The following is a 15,494-nucleotide window of genomic DNA, read 5'->3' on the forward strand; positions in this document are numbered from 1 at the left end:
AGAGGATGATGATTGTGACGAGCATCAGCAGGACTGACGAGATCCATGTAATGTCCGAGGTCACGTGGTCAGGTGTAACAGTCAGGACGGTTTATACATTCTTCAATAGGCGATGAAGACTTAAAGTCTGGAACTTTGTTGTTCGTGACGGATACAGTTGGTGTGCGCGTGATTGGTGTTGTGTGTGTAAGTGTGTGTGTGTGATTATTTATTGTTTCCAGCACATAGTGTTGTGTGTGTGAGCGAGACTTGCCCAATGGCAGGGTGAGGAGCGCGGAGAAGGGGGTGTGCGTTGGAGGGGAGGATGTCTTCATCAGAGGTCGCCACTCACCTGGACCGTTGTCTCCTGCTGTCTGTGTGCCGTTACACTGGTAATCCGAAACCTTTTCCACAAGAGAGAAGACGAACCTGGAAACTCTCTGTAACCTGTCACGTGACTCGTCGGTCGTGGGGAACCTGCTGATGACAGGAACCTGGCACGACGACACTCCCTCCTGTCCAAAGTCACTGCAACATGAGGACCGAGCACTTGAGGCTCGTGTTACTGGGTGGGGTGGGGACTACACTAGTCTCGTGCTTCAAATACAACAACAACAAAAGGCACGCATATATACACTCTCACACACTCACACACACTCACTAACACACACACACACAATACAACACTACATCACCAAGTATCCCTCTATGTATCTCAAGACCAACAGTGTATAAACTGTGCCTAACACTGTATGAACAAATACAAACTATTAACAAAACACTTGGTGTACACAGATGACCACTCAGTCTGTTTACAACCAACACCAGCAGCGTGCACAACATCCAACAGTCGCACACGGAGGCCGAGTCACCCACGCAGACCAACACGTGTGTACCCGGCGCGAGGACCAGCGGATGCTGGATGATGATGTCGATGGAGCTGCTCTGTGTGTTTAACGCCCTCGCTCAGGAACTCCGCCATCCGGATCATGGAGCACGTGACAGAGCGGAGCAGCGACTACAATATTTAATAACAGGACAGCAATCCTCGTGTCAACGGAAAGTGGAAGCAGCAGATGTTGTTAGGTAAACTGATGCACGGGATGTCAACACACCTACATCTGTACCGTGTGTTCGAACTCGTTGAACCGCTGACCTCCTAACGAGAGCAAATAAACTAAAAATAGCGAAATATTACAGACCTGAAGTTTAAAACAAAACTTTAATGTTCTTGCGATAAACCAGCGCCTGTTGTTGTTGTACATCGCCGTGTCTACATGCCAAACGAAAGAGAGGACAACAAACAAAAGGAAAGAAAAAAGAAGAAAAAGGACAGAAACAAAATAAACAAAAGAAAACCAAAATCCCACAGCAGGCTGACGACAGACAGAAATCTGATAAACTGTTGTTTACTTGTACATGTACTTGTAAGTTTGTCACGTGAAGGACTGGCTGTAATAACTCCGCAAGCACTTTAACACTCCGCAGGTCTCTTGCTTCCCCCTCACCACCCACCACCCACCATCCATGTACCCACCACCCACACGCCCTCCCTTAGCTGGGGAAGCAGGGTAGGAAGGAGAACAGATACCTTGTTTATTAGCAATGAAAGTCACTGTCGTCTACCCGGTCCCCATCAGTGCTGTCACACCATGTCACGACGCGTGTAGTAATCCTCGCGACCTTGTCGGCAGGCGGCGCACGGAGCGCGTGACGAGCCCTGTACGTCACGTGAGGTCACGGTCTGCGCCCACTTGCTGCCGAGCGTCACCGAGGCGGAGGATCAAAGGACGGCCGCGATTTGCCGATAACTGTTCAAGGGTTGACAACTGGGTGAGCACGACATGCGATACTGATGTTGTCGGCGATTACCGCCTCCCGCCTGAGAGCTTACCGCCCTTGCACGGCGTCATCAAGTACCCGTCATCGATGCGATCTCGTCGTCAGCTGACATGTTGGAATAATCAATCAGATGACAATGATGACGGAAGGTCGTCAGCTGACATGTTGGAATAATAATTATAACTATCATCAGGATGACAGTGATGACAGATGACTGTAGGTCGTCAGCTAAACTCTCGTCCTGTGAGACCGATGTGGCAATGCTGGGGGAGATGCAGAGAAAGAACAACGTGCCCGAGACGAGAACTGAACCCAAGACAGCCACTCACTGCACTGGTGCCAGGCGCTAACCGTTGCCCCGCGAAACGCCCGACATGAGGAAATTAATTGTAGAAATGAATAACAGTTGTCAATCTCACATTTATACATTTACTTCTTACACTCCTATTGGTGTGTGACACAGACAGACAGACAGACAGACAGACAGACAGACAGACAGACAGACAGACAGACAGACAGACAGACAGACAGACAGACAGTTCTGATGGTTGATTTTCCCGAGATGCAACTTGTCAGTGATGTCTCGTCGTCTACCTGGGTGACAGCCCTCCCTCACCTTCATCTTTGTTGTTGGTGTGCGTCATGTTCTGTCTCTAGTAACCGTCTGTGATTGTCAACATCACATTTTATGTTCTGGATTTCTATCTGTGTCTGCGAGAACTTTCTTCTTTTTATTAGTTTTTATTCACTTTATTTCTACTGTCACGTCTGCGCCGTCTTGCCGTAGTGTGTGTGTGTGTTTGCGTGTGTGTGTGTCACAGCAATCTGTGTACCCAGGGGGAGGGTGTGACACATCTGACACTGTGCCTCTCGGGTGCTGATGGTGCAAACACCGGTTGCTTTAAAGAAGAGGAGTTGTGAGGATGGAAGATGCTTGTGTCTGTGGAGTCACACCACCGGGAGCTGTGAGTGTGACTGTGGTGCCATACAAACCCCATAATAACTGTACAGGTACTTCTAGAAGTTTTATGTAAGATTGCAATGAACACTATTCAACCTCACAGTATACTGCATGTAGGTTGTACAATGTACAACTGTACTGTAGATATTGTAGCTCGGGCGCCAGGTGTGGGTCAGACATTGGCTGGGCAAGGTTTTAATCCTGACCTGCTGGGAGACCTCAGCCGCCACAAGTTCACTGAACCATTAAAATCATTCCCAGAAACTCCTGAAGCACTTAAAAAGTTAGACGCGCTCAGCTCCGCCATTGGTCGGCAGCCGGCGAAGCTTTTCAATCAGTCGCTCATTCCCGCGCTTTGTTCTGCCAATTCCTGATCGGCACAAGTCTTCAGGCGGCACCATCCCCAAATGGTCGGATGCACGCAACGGCCTACCTCAGAACAATGTCGTCTGCAGGACTTCCATTTTGAAATTAATCAGGTAGATAAAGAACTGGCTACCGAAGGACGCGCGAGGGGAGCTGCTTGCGGGTGGGGGTGGGGAGGAAGGAAGGGGGGTCAATGGAGGTGAGCGCCCTTGTCTGCGGCAAAGATTTGTCCGCTCCTGCCAAGGGAATTAAGCTTTTGGTCCTGGGTGGTTTGGAGTGATTAAAAGTTTCTTGGATTAATTAAAGACGTCCACAGATAGATGGTTGATGGAAGGAGGAGAGAGATGCAGCTCTACAGACCGAGGCATCCAGGGTCTTGTCGCCGCGAGCCTCATCTTCACAGGATGTTGGCTGAGATGACTTGGCTGACTCCAGTGTCCAGTCCTAGTCAAGCTGCTCGCGCATGGTGACTTCAGTGTCACTGCCAAGTGGATTAGAGGAAAAACTCAGTCCACGGACAGATTAGCTTGAAATACTTCGTGTGACATCTCCACGAGCTTCATGTGGCAGGCACAACTTCCACCAACGGCGTCTGCGGCAACATCAAATTCTCTTTTCTCTCTTGCAGTTGGTCCTCGACATATTCCGGAGGAACAACCTTTATCTAGTATGTCTTTCGACTGAAACACAAGCTGACAAACACTGACACAAACACTGACACAAACAGACTATTTTTACCCAGAGTAGTGCAGCTTGCTTCTGACACATCATCGCCATGTTCACATAAATCTTCGTGTTTCTCTTGCTCTACCCGTTGATGCATAATGATTATATTCAAGTATAGCTGACAATACATTAACCTTAATAACTCTATAAACTCTACACAAATAGGACACTCGTTGAACAATGGCAGGCACAAGATTGCGAGGCATTGCAAGGGAAAGGGGAAACAATTTGCAGAAGACGCAGTTATCCAGGAAACATCATTTTTCCTCCGGCTCTTAAGAGTTAAATTACATTCCGCGAGAAAATCTTTGTCATGTGGCTGGTGATCAAAGGAAGCAAGACCCAGTGGGTGTGACGACGGCGGCAAGATGGCAAACAATGTTTATATATAGGCTGTCCCTCCATTGTTCACAGTCTGCTACTTCTCTCTGCCAGACACCAGGATACGCCATCCACTCCGTCTGTCTCTCACAGTCTTTAAAATAAAAAGGAAAGTAATAGCCAGAAGGGAAGCGGAAAAAAGGACGATGAATGAATAGATGTGTGTTTGTGTTTCTGTAACATTATGTGTGTGTGTGTGTGTGCGTGTTCCAGGACACCGGCATGCGTTCGCACGTGACACAGTTTACCTTAACTACAATGAAATGGATCGCAGTCCAGGTATTCTCCTCCTGGTTCCCCCTCCCTAACCCTCCCTCCATTCACCTTCAATCACACGAAGCAAGCAGTTTGCTTATAACTCCAGAATAGTCTCCCCTTTGCTGTCGGCTTTCTTACCTCCCTTTGGCGGCCCTGGCGCGCGGCGGACAACAAACACGCGGCTGCCAGACCTCGGACCGCGATTTCACTGGAAACAATGGCGGCAGTGCAAGGCAAGAGAACTTTTGTTCACACCCGTAAACGCCTGGCTTCTCTGCTGTCATTATTCCTCACTTTGTATTATCGCCAAGGCGCAAGAGGATGAAAGGGGGGATAATAACTCTTTCTGATGCGGCTAATGGCAGGCGACTGGTGAATGGTACTGACGACCATGGACTGGGTAACGGGTACTCAGCAGTCCGCCCGGGTACTGCTACATTCTGTCGTGTGGAAGAAACATGTTGCAGCGGCGGCCAGCACGCGTAAAATTAATATTTGATGACAGTCGTACGGCTCCTACCACACCGTCTACCGCCGACATATTGCTGTGACGAGTCCATGAGGGAGTGTGGCAGCATCTCAGCGGATATGTTTGTGCACGTGTCTGTGCGAGTGGATGTTTATATCTGTGTGTGTGTGTGTGTGTGTGTGTGTGTGTGTGTGTGTGTGTGTGTGTGTTTGTGTGTGTGTTTGTGTGTGTGTGTGCGAGTGTGTGTTTATATGTGTGTGTGTGTGTGTGTGCGAAAGAGAGAAGGAGCGAGTATTTCTCCATCTATATTATTTTGATGCTTGTGAATGTGAGGCTCTCTTCCTCCTTTTCTGTCTTCATCTCTTCCTCTCTGTGTGACGTCTGTGGGGAATGCTGTATACAAGACGGGAGGAGTTCCACTCTGCAGCCCAAAGCTTGACAACAGTTTAGAGAACTGTTTCCTGTGGGACAGGTATGCGGATGCTACAAACAATAAATACCAAAAATCTGAGCTCGTGTTGAGTTGATCTTTTAGGATTAAGTTACCATGGAAACCGATTTGTACAGTCCGAGGAAGCTCGCTTTTTTTTTTCTTTCGCCACGAAGATGTGACAAATGAAGAACATGAAGAACATCACATTAACTGCTGATGCCAGCGCTGTTGGGTACCAGACACACCCTGGGTAGCCAGTTGCTGCCTCCCCCATCAGGGGCAGACAATACAAAACCTAGTTGCGCCATGGGAGGGTGGAGTCTGTCACCACCCTGATTGCCATCCCGACTGCCGAAACCTACTTCACCATGAACTGTACACATGTTGGGGTGAACACAGTGAATGTGAACACAGCTGTGTCACGAGAGTGGGAGCTCACAGTGACAGTGTACACTGAGGAACAAGGGAAGTCACAACAGTGATTAATGATCCACGTGTCAGTCTGAGCCTGTGATCATCACCAAACTTATGATTAATGTTCTGTAGAAATGTGACACTGTCACTACCTCAGTACAGGACGAGACTGTGCACAGGTGAGACAACACCTGGCAAGGAACACAGGTTACAAGGTGCAGCTTTGTTATGGTCAGTGTCTTTAATGAACTTACTTACTGATCACCACTGAGGTACGATCATCAGCTCAATACACCTGAGTGGTGTGCGACACTAAGATGGTTGTCCACCTCGTCACACCTGGCTTAACACCAACGGCAACTTCATATGTTGCTTATTGAATGTTGCTGTACCCCATGACTGAAGAACGACTTACAGTTCTTTGTCTTACTTGTACTTTTATTTCTACTTTATTTTATCTACTATTTTCTTGTAATGCTAAGAAAATTTATTAAAATATTTCTGAACTCATAATAACATTAATTCTTTGAAAAATAAAACATCGCGCATGCACGCACACCCACCCACTCCACACCTACAAAAGTGTATCCCTCTGGATCACACCCCTAAGTAATAATTGTACAAATCTCGATGGTATACCAAAGGTTTATTTTATTATCCGAGTGTAAAGAAGTCGAAGCAAGCTACTGTTATTATTCTCTCTCTGTTACATTGAAAAGGAAACTGCTCCTGGCTGTTCGAGACAAGTCATCGTTTGCCCTAACGCTCTTGTGAAATATTCACATCCACCCCGGGTGCGCAGCAGCCGAACATCGGCCCTCATTCAGTATGTACGGTCGGGTGAGCCTCCCTAGGGGGTTAGGCCCGATGGCTGCAGCAAAGGGTAGGGGTGGAGAGTTCTGGAGGCAGTCACCCGTGGCAAAAGAGATCAGTTATATATGGCGGAGCCGCGAGGTCAGGGGAAGACAACTGAGACCGCGACAACGGGGTGGTGGGCGGGTGGGAAGGCTGTGGACTGAGTCGTTTCCAAGGGCAGTAAGCCCCGTTGCCTTGTGTGCATGCATCAATAAACCAAACCTTTGACGTGAGACGGTCGTGCATAAACTTCTGTCACGGTCACGTGGGCAGACAGAATAACTGAGTGGCCTTGGTGGTTGACAGACAGACAGACAGACAGACAGACAGACAGACAGACAGACATGCCCATTCATACACTGACACCAGGGTGCATATAGTGACGAAGTGTCACTGGTGTGAAGGTTTCAATAAACCACAGACTGACATTAAAATAAACATGTAAACATACTGTATACAAACTACACACGTAAACAATTTACAACTTCCAAAACAAAGTCAAGTTACTGTAGTAAGATTGTTGTCTCATCGTGAGGACTGAGAGGAATATACAACTACTTACTTTCACAGTGGGCGTGACTGTGTCACACGTGACTCGGGTACAGGGAGGGGGCGTGACTGTGTCACACGTGACTCGGGTACAGGGGGGGGGGCGTGACTGTGCAAACACATGTCATCACCGTTGAGAGCAAATACTTTCTTTCTTTCCCAGTATTTAGCCAGCACGTCGGACGCTAAAGAGTAATTAAAATGGAATAACGGGTACCTCTCTTGAGCCACCCAGCCAACCTTGTAAGTATAGCGCGCTTGACATGGTTATTGTGAGTGCTGTGCGCTGTTGCTGTCATCACCAAAGCATGTATTATCAAACAGTTTCGTGTCCACTACACGCTAGTCATCTGCCAGCAGTAGAAATACAGGTAAAAATCACTTCTGGTCTTCACGGGAACCTGAGTGTGGAAAGTATGGAACGGTTGTTGTTTTATGCTATTCAGCAGCAAAGGCTATTGCACGGTAAACAATTTACCTGGCCTGTCAACAGGTGCCACCCGTAGAAAGACAAGGGTGTACCCGAGGCGAGATATGTACCCCGGACTGTACTGGTGTCAAATCGTTGCACCACAGGGAAAAAGGGTGAGAAAGAGAGAAAAAATGTTAAAACGTTTTATTAAAGGTGGGGTGGCAGGAAGTGACGTAAAGTATCCGTAGTTACCTGCCAGGTGTGCGTGCTTTTGTATCCCTTATCCATGAATCAGAAGTCGGTGGCCAGGTAACAAAACGGTTTAAACGGGTACATGTCACATCCCTTCCCCAGTCTGTCGTCTGTCCTAGTGTTTGTCTGTCTGTGTGTCCTCCTCCTGTCTGTCTTTTTGTCTATCGAATACATTCTTCACTTTTGTCCACCTCACGACACCTTCACAAACCCGTTGCCAGTCAGGTGGCCTGGACAGAAGCCCGGACCATTAGCCGTAAACTACTTCCGGTCGGGTAGACTGCCCTCTGTCCCTCCATCCCATTCTGTCTGCCTCCACCTCCAGAACAGAGTTAGGTAAGCCGGAAATAGTTTCGCGTCAGGTAATCGCCACCTGTCAGGCTGGACTCTCATGCACCACCCGTTTACCACCCGTTTACCTGCGGGTAGCCGGCAGTACTGGTGTGCCAGGCATTCTTATCATTTCCGTCGTGCAGCCCTCTACTTTCTGTGGACCAGAGTTACCGCCGCTCGGGGAAATAAAGCTGTGTGGGGCTTCCTTGCGTCACCACCCGAGCCATTCAATGGAAGACAACTCACAGATAATGGCATTGACGAGAGCTTTTGTACGGGGGGCTCCGAGGCCACCCGCTTTGTAACAAGATGGAGAGAAGGTACTCATTACGCAGGTCGTCACAGACATTTAAATAGTTTGACATTGAGGCCAAATATATTTAAACAAGTATACCTAAAATTATTTAATGTCATCTATCCTCAACAGTAAGTTTGAATGTGTGGGGTGGGTGGGTGGGTGGTAAGACTTTCGTCACGTGCTCGGCGTTCTTCTGTCAGTCTCTCTACATGGACGTGTTAAAAGTCGGGTGGAATGGCCGATTTGGCGACCAGAGTTCCACACCCCTCTCCTCCCGCGACAACGCCACTCACCTCCACCAGCATCACTGTCCCATAAAGCCCGCCCCCTGTAAGCAGGCACCACACCTGACAGGTGCGAAGCTCCACCACTGACTGCGGTGTCCAGTTAGGCATCACTGACACTGATTTACTGGGGTGGTGGAGACACTGGGATTTATTTGTCCACGTTTACAGCAGCTCACAGCACGACTAGGAAATCCTAACTGAAAATTGTAAATAGTAAAGTAGTGCAAACAAGGGTATGAGCCATGGGTAGTGTGTAACATCTGTCAATATCTGTGCACGTTCCACATGACTGACTTTTCATTTCAGACTAAGATGGAGGCTAGTAAGAGTTGAGTCCAGGTCGGGTGTGAGAGCGAGAGCGAGAGAAATAAAGTGTTAGATAAAAAGGATTGAATAATGTTTCGTGCAGCTGCTCTATGCTCCTGTTGTCTGTCGTTGCCCACTAAACCAGTGTTTGTCGTTGTTCTTCCACTACGCCGCTCTCTCCATCCTTCACTAGCGGTGTCTGCAGCTCAATGTTCGTCTCTTGTCCCGCAGTCTCAGTGCACTGGCTTCTTTGTCTCTACTTCTCTGCGATCTCAACTTTTTGTTTCTGGGTTAGGAATCCTACAATCCTGGCATTGTGACCATGTGAGTACCTCCCTACGTGTACCCGTGTACCCGTGTACAGGACATGCGCAGCTCTCTAGCTGAGAACTCATTCCGCCTCCTGCTCCATGATTGGATGATCAGTCATACTTCCTCAGTTCCTCAACTGACAACCTTGTGCCCATGGCAGTTATTATTGTGGAATCCTGTTGTTTTTGTAAATCTCTTTGTTGCCACTTTGATGTCTGGGCAAGGCGCTACAGAAACACATCATCATCTTTATTTACCTTCTAGAAGGCGGGTACATGGAGGGACACAAACTGTGGATTCGCTTGACTCTGTCCTGACTGATGATCTCACCACAAAAACTTGTCTCTTGGTGGAGTTCAAGCCCTTTCAGTGGTGAGTGTTTCAAATGTTACGAAGGCCAACGTTTGTCTGTCCCCGGCGCTCACCCGCTCGTGGCTTCCATCACAGAAAAACGATAAAAACATAAATAAAGTGGCACGAACAAAGCCCATCATTTCTAACAAGATCGTATCCCCTCAGACTTTTATTTCGACATCGGATTTATTTGTATTAGCTTTAGTTGCTGTTGTTGTTGTTTTTACAAGAGCTGGGCTGTAGCGGCTGTTAGCGAGACTGGCCATGAAGGAGGATGACACAGGTCCACCCTTTACTGCCGGACACAATGTCAGCAACACTTGAGTTCCTGGCACGAAGCACAAATAAACTAGAAAACAAAGTCTGCAGCACAAAGTTCTCTACATTTCCGCTGTTTATTCCAACAGATAAAACGAGAGGTTTATTCCAGCTGGTCTAACAGACAACAGGACATCAGTTGAGGTAGACCCGGGTGAGTGGAGTGAAGAGCGCAGCGGCCACCCGTTTATGACCAACATCGCCGTCGCGCACCACGCGCACCTTTGACATCTGTGGAGCACAACAGCACCGCGGGGGTCACGTGGTTATGTCTGTCTTGCCAGCCTCGTCTTGTACTCTCAGGAGGTCTCGTCATTTTTCTGGAGGATCGGTCGAGAGATCGCCTCCTGCCGGGTGTCCAGAGGTCGTCGCGCTAAAGTGCGCAATAAAAAAACAGCGGACGAGAGAAAGGTACCCGACTGCACCCCCCCAACAACTCACAATCCGCGCCCTCCCTCCTCCCACCCAGACGGCGACCTACCTGAGCTCGTAAAACTTGTTCTTTTCAATAAAACCCGCATTGCTCTCGCTTTTTCTTTTTGCGAGGACGAGAGCACCGCCCCCAGTCGCACGCAGTTTACTTTTGTGAAGATTGGGAGGATGTCGGAGGATCTGTTCTGCCCTTTAGCCCGGTCTGGTCTACAGTGAACACTGTTCATTGCCTGGCACTGCTGTTTATGGAGGACGGTAAACATACAATGTTTCTCATTCTGTCTCCGCCGACCATCAGATGTCATAGACAGGCTTCACATCTTGCTGAACATGTCTGTCTTGTGTTTGTGTGTGTATATATATGTATCTATGTGTGTGTGTGTGTGTGTGTGTATGTGTGTGTGTTGCTATCTTGCTGTTGTGCCTTCTTACTTTCCTGTCTTTCTTGTTCTTGCTTTACAGATTGTGTTCCCCTTCATCTCAAAGTTAATACCTGATATGTTCAAGTGTTATGTATCGCTAAGTCTTCTGTAATCACTGTGATTACTTTCCGTTGTAAAACCTATCGACGCTCAGTACTCTCCAGTCCTGCTTTTTTTTTTCTTGCAAACAATTTACAGGAGAGGTGGACGAGGGAATTATTTTGAGTTAACACAAAGAATACACAAAAGTAGAAAGACCGTTATTGGATACTGAGCTTTGTGTCAGTCATCTGCTTCCAGAAGCAAGGCAGCACCATTCAGTTTTTGCCGCGGAAGTCATTCACGTGACTACATGTGCGCGCGCTTAAACAGCTTACGATTGCGCATGCGTGAAATATCAAACGGAATGGCAAACAAGATGCTTCTGCATTTGTTTTTTTTCTTGTTGCTGGCGATACACAGAGTCGCACGGATCATCCATCATCCCTCACTCGAGCATCGCGCTACCCTGTTACTGCTCCCACCCCGAATGGGACTTAACCTGTGCGCTTCATGTCCGCACTTGTACAGCAAGCGCCGCCTGCAGCAGCAGCAGCAACGACAGTGGAAGACTACTCCGCCCTCTAAGTGCTTCTGCCTGGATTGCGCAGGCCCGAGTTACGTCCCCTAGGAAGATGGGCAGAGTGAAGTAGTCTGTAATGCCGAGTGACAAAAGCGCCTGCTACACTCCCGTTAATAGAACACAACGGCATTAATCAGATTGTTTGAACAGTTTTGATGAAATAATCATTAGTTGCATCAATCCGGGCCCCGTACGCAAAGCGCCTGCATCTGTCCTTTCAGCCATTCATCAGACCAATCGGTCGTCGCCGATGTTTGGCCAGCAAGCAGTCCCTGGAAACATCCACCACCTGTACGCTCTCTAAATAAGGATGAATAAATAAAAAAGTCGCCGACATGTAAAAAAGTCCGATGTGAAAGGTATTTAAGTGTCGTTAGACTGCGTTATATTTTGATTTCAGACTTTGTAATCCTCGCGTCCGCTGGTGGGGGACTTGGGACCAGCGCCACCCCACCTGCATTCAGGTTCAAAGGTTGCGAGGTGGATCGCAGGCTACAAGACTCGTCTATTACATTTTCCCATAATTGTAGGAAACAGGGAGTTCTTGAGAATACTTCATAAAATGATATAAAAATATTTGATTTCTATGGCAAACTGTTGCTGGTGTCCATGGTGACTGCCGTGGTGATAGTCACAGAAGACAGGAGCGGCGAGGATGTTGCAGGCGGATGTGTAGCGAGGTGTCGAGTGATGCTATTTTTAGAACTTCTGAGAAACAAATGTCTTTCCTCGCCCACGACTACGGTTCGTTGTCTAAGCGTGTTCATTACGTCTCCGGGGGGGCGATCTACCCGAGCTTTTTGACATGGAACGCAGAAACACGCAGGGTGGGGAGTGGGGTGGGGGTGAAGGTGAGCGAGTAGCTGTCATGTCAAACTCTGCGCTTGGGTAAGCCAGCGTGTTCGGGTGGATAGCAAGTCGTACAAGTGGGTAAGGTCTTGTGGGCTGACTTCATTAGGGGGTGGAATCTCTACCCGCCTGTCTCGTGTACCCCATCCAGCCCTCCGACCCTTGCTGCAAGCCACCCCACACCCCATCCTCACAACAACCACCGGTCGCCTCCCCATGAATCGAAATAGCTAGGTCCGGGTGGAAGAAAAACAGTGAAGGAGGGAAGGTGTCCTGGTGGACGCACTCAAGAGGAATCGGGTGCTTACTTAGAGTTTGCTACCCTTTAGGGCAAAACGTCCGCGTCTTCCACCCGACTGAAAACGTCTTCACAACATCGAGAACAACAGATGGAAAGAAATCCCATTCAGTTTTTGTCCATTCATAAGAAAAACGACTGCCCGCAGCCTGCTTTCTTAAGTAAGTATTAAATAACTGTTTTTTTTTCTTTTTCCACAGTGCTGTGTACCCGTAATCTCGTGATCCTCCACCCACCACAGACCACGTCCTCGCTCGTCCAAGTCCCGATGGCTTCCTTGCCAAAGCATTGACGGAGTGGCCTTAGGAGAGAAGAATATAAACAAATACAAAATGTGACAAGTCAAAGACACAATGACAACCTAATGGGGTGCACGGCCGGGTGCTCAGCTGGTGTGTGTGACGCCGCCTGCAGCTGACTTTCTGTGATTTTCTCATCGTGCGTCACACCCGCCACAGCTGCGCACTGCACCCAGCAACCACTCGCACTTACTACAGTCCTTGACCATCGCACCACTTCCACTGTAGTCCGTCAAGCATCACTAACGTCACGTGGACATGCCTCGGAACTGTGTGACGTCACAATGACATGGCTAGGAACTGTTGACGTCACACCCACGTGCCTCGGAACTGTGTTAACATTACAGTGACATGCGCATAACGAATACAACACCGGAGGAGCATGTTCCTTCTCTCTGGATCCTTGCGCAAAAGTTATTCTTATTTTCTCTCTTTTTTTTGTTTGTTTGTTTTGTTTTTGTTTTTTTTTTTTTGTTTGTTTGTTTTTGGTGATTGGTGAAGGCGCGGCTGGCAGGATGTTTATTATTAATAACAGATTTTCCGTTTCAATCCACAGATTCCAGTGATAAACACACGCGAGCCCAAACGATTGTTTGATTCATTAAGTGAGGTAGGTAGGTAATCTCAGAGTGAGATCTCTTAGTTGACAGGTGCGAGATAATGATGCCCTCGGCTTTTACAGAATGCTTAGCAACTGGAGCATGACTGGGTGGATAGTACTCGTTCTTTATTTGGGGTGGAGAGGGAACAAATGTAGCATAAATCTCCTGGCTGATAGTGATAATAAATACAAGCCTTCCCATGTTTTGTCATCCTTCACTCATTCACTTACCCGTTCATTCACTCAGTGGCTAAGTATCAAGTGCAATGCTGATGACGATGATTGCAGGGACAGTGGATAAGCTGAGGACTAGTTTCATCTCACATCAAGAGCTTACTGAGGACAGGCCAGGAGCAAATATTGCGTACACAAGATGTGATGCCGAGTGTTACGAGGAGACAGAAGTTGTGATTTTGTTTTGAAGGGGGTCAAGCTGCGAGCGCACCGGTGAGAGACGGGTGGCTGCTGACGCGTTTTCACAGGTGCAGGGTTCCGCTGATCTCTCCTAAGTCCCTAGGACTCTGTTCCGCCTGACTGCCCCCGGAGGGCTCTGTGCCAGTGTCAAAATTACATTCCGTCTACCCCTACCTGTGCGAGCCCTACCTACCCGGGCCTCAACAACCGAGCTCTGAGCGCTCACCTGAGTCAAAGGTGCTCCAACATGGCGACACTCCAGTCCACCCGCTCCAGCGCCACTTGCACGCCCCAGATATTTCCTCCGGCTTGCTTTTGACTAATAATAATAATAACAATAATAATAACAACAACAATAATAATCCTGTACGTAAGCTGGGAAGCTGTGGAGGAGGAGATTACAACCCACGTTATGTACACAGTGCGATGGTGGGTGACTTACCTGTCCTTTAAGGACGTGAGAATATTATTCAGGTGTTTGCCTTGTAACTAACCTTTTGATAACCTCGTGGCATGCACTAGTGTCACAGTATGTGTCATTGTCACAGTGTGTCAGTGTCACAGTATATACCACTGTCCATGCTTATGCTAACATTTAAACACACACACTAACACACCAACACACCTGTCGTACGAGCTGAACACTCACACCATCACACCCTTTGAGGTTTGGTTGTCAAGGTGGCATGTGGCATCTTGTGTCTTACAGGTGTCATTAATGGCAGAGATAAAAGCACATCTCACACCTGGAAAGGTAAGTACATGCGCACTCACGGGGTGGGGGCGAAAGAACACAAACCTGTCACGTGCCAGTCCCTTACCTCCCATGACTTCTACCCCTCCCCTCGCTCGCACTTCTCCATCCAGAGGGGCCTACCCCTTCATTATCCAACCCACTGGCAATAAATAATATTCTTGTCCATGGATTTTTTTTCATTTATCAAAGTGATGACGATCGTGTTTTGAGCGTTGATGACAAAAGTTGTTTTTTCCAATGTCTACAAAGCAACTGTCAACAGCAAACCGATGTTTCTAGAATTCGTGTACACAACTCGTTAGCTGCGTGTCCGCTTGTTTGTTCGCCGCCACTTGGTGAATGAACTGCATGGACTCGCTGTTAAACTGTGTGTTGACCTTTCTCTCTATCTGTGTGATGCCGCCAGACTGAGAAACGATCCTGTCGAGTCAAAACGATTTTGTGAACATTTGATTTTGATGAAGAGTCAACCAGTGGTGTGCTGGGTGGTGGGGTAGGGTAGGGTGGGGTAGGTGGGACACGGCCCGTCCACCCAGCAGTCGGCGTCCAGTGGAGTAATGATAATGACAGTGCTAACGTCCTCGCCCCGCACAAAGCCATTCGATGCGCACCGGGTAACAAGAGTTACCTCCTTTTAATTCATTTGCATAGCAGCCAGACGACACTGGAGAGGCCGCTAATTGTCGCAACAGGCG

The 15,494-nt window shown here is 48.2% G+C and overlaps 1 long non-coding RNA gene across 3 annotated transcripts in view; it reads right to left on the reverse strand.

The window, feature by feature from the left end:
• The window catches only part of LOC112554783, a 94,182-nt gene that overhangs the window by 27,896 nt on the left and 50,792 nt on the right, over positions 1-15,494 (reverse strand). For all 3 annotated transcript variants that reach the window (XR_003097315.1, XR_003097314.1, XR_003097316.1), the window contains one exon: positions 332-507. This is a non-coding gene — a long non-coding RNA (uncharacterized LOC112554783). The remainder of the gene's footprint in view (positions 1-331; positions 508-15,494) is intronic.

The sequence above is a fragment of the Pomacea canaliculata genome, linkage group LG14 (genome assembly GCF_003073045.1).
Source record: "Pomacea canaliculata isolate SZHN2017 linkage group LG14, ASM307304v1, whole genome shotgun sequence".
Lineage (NCBI taxonomy): Eukaryota > Metazoa > Mollusca > Gastropoda > Architaenioglossa > Ampullariidae > Pomacea > Pomacea canaliculata.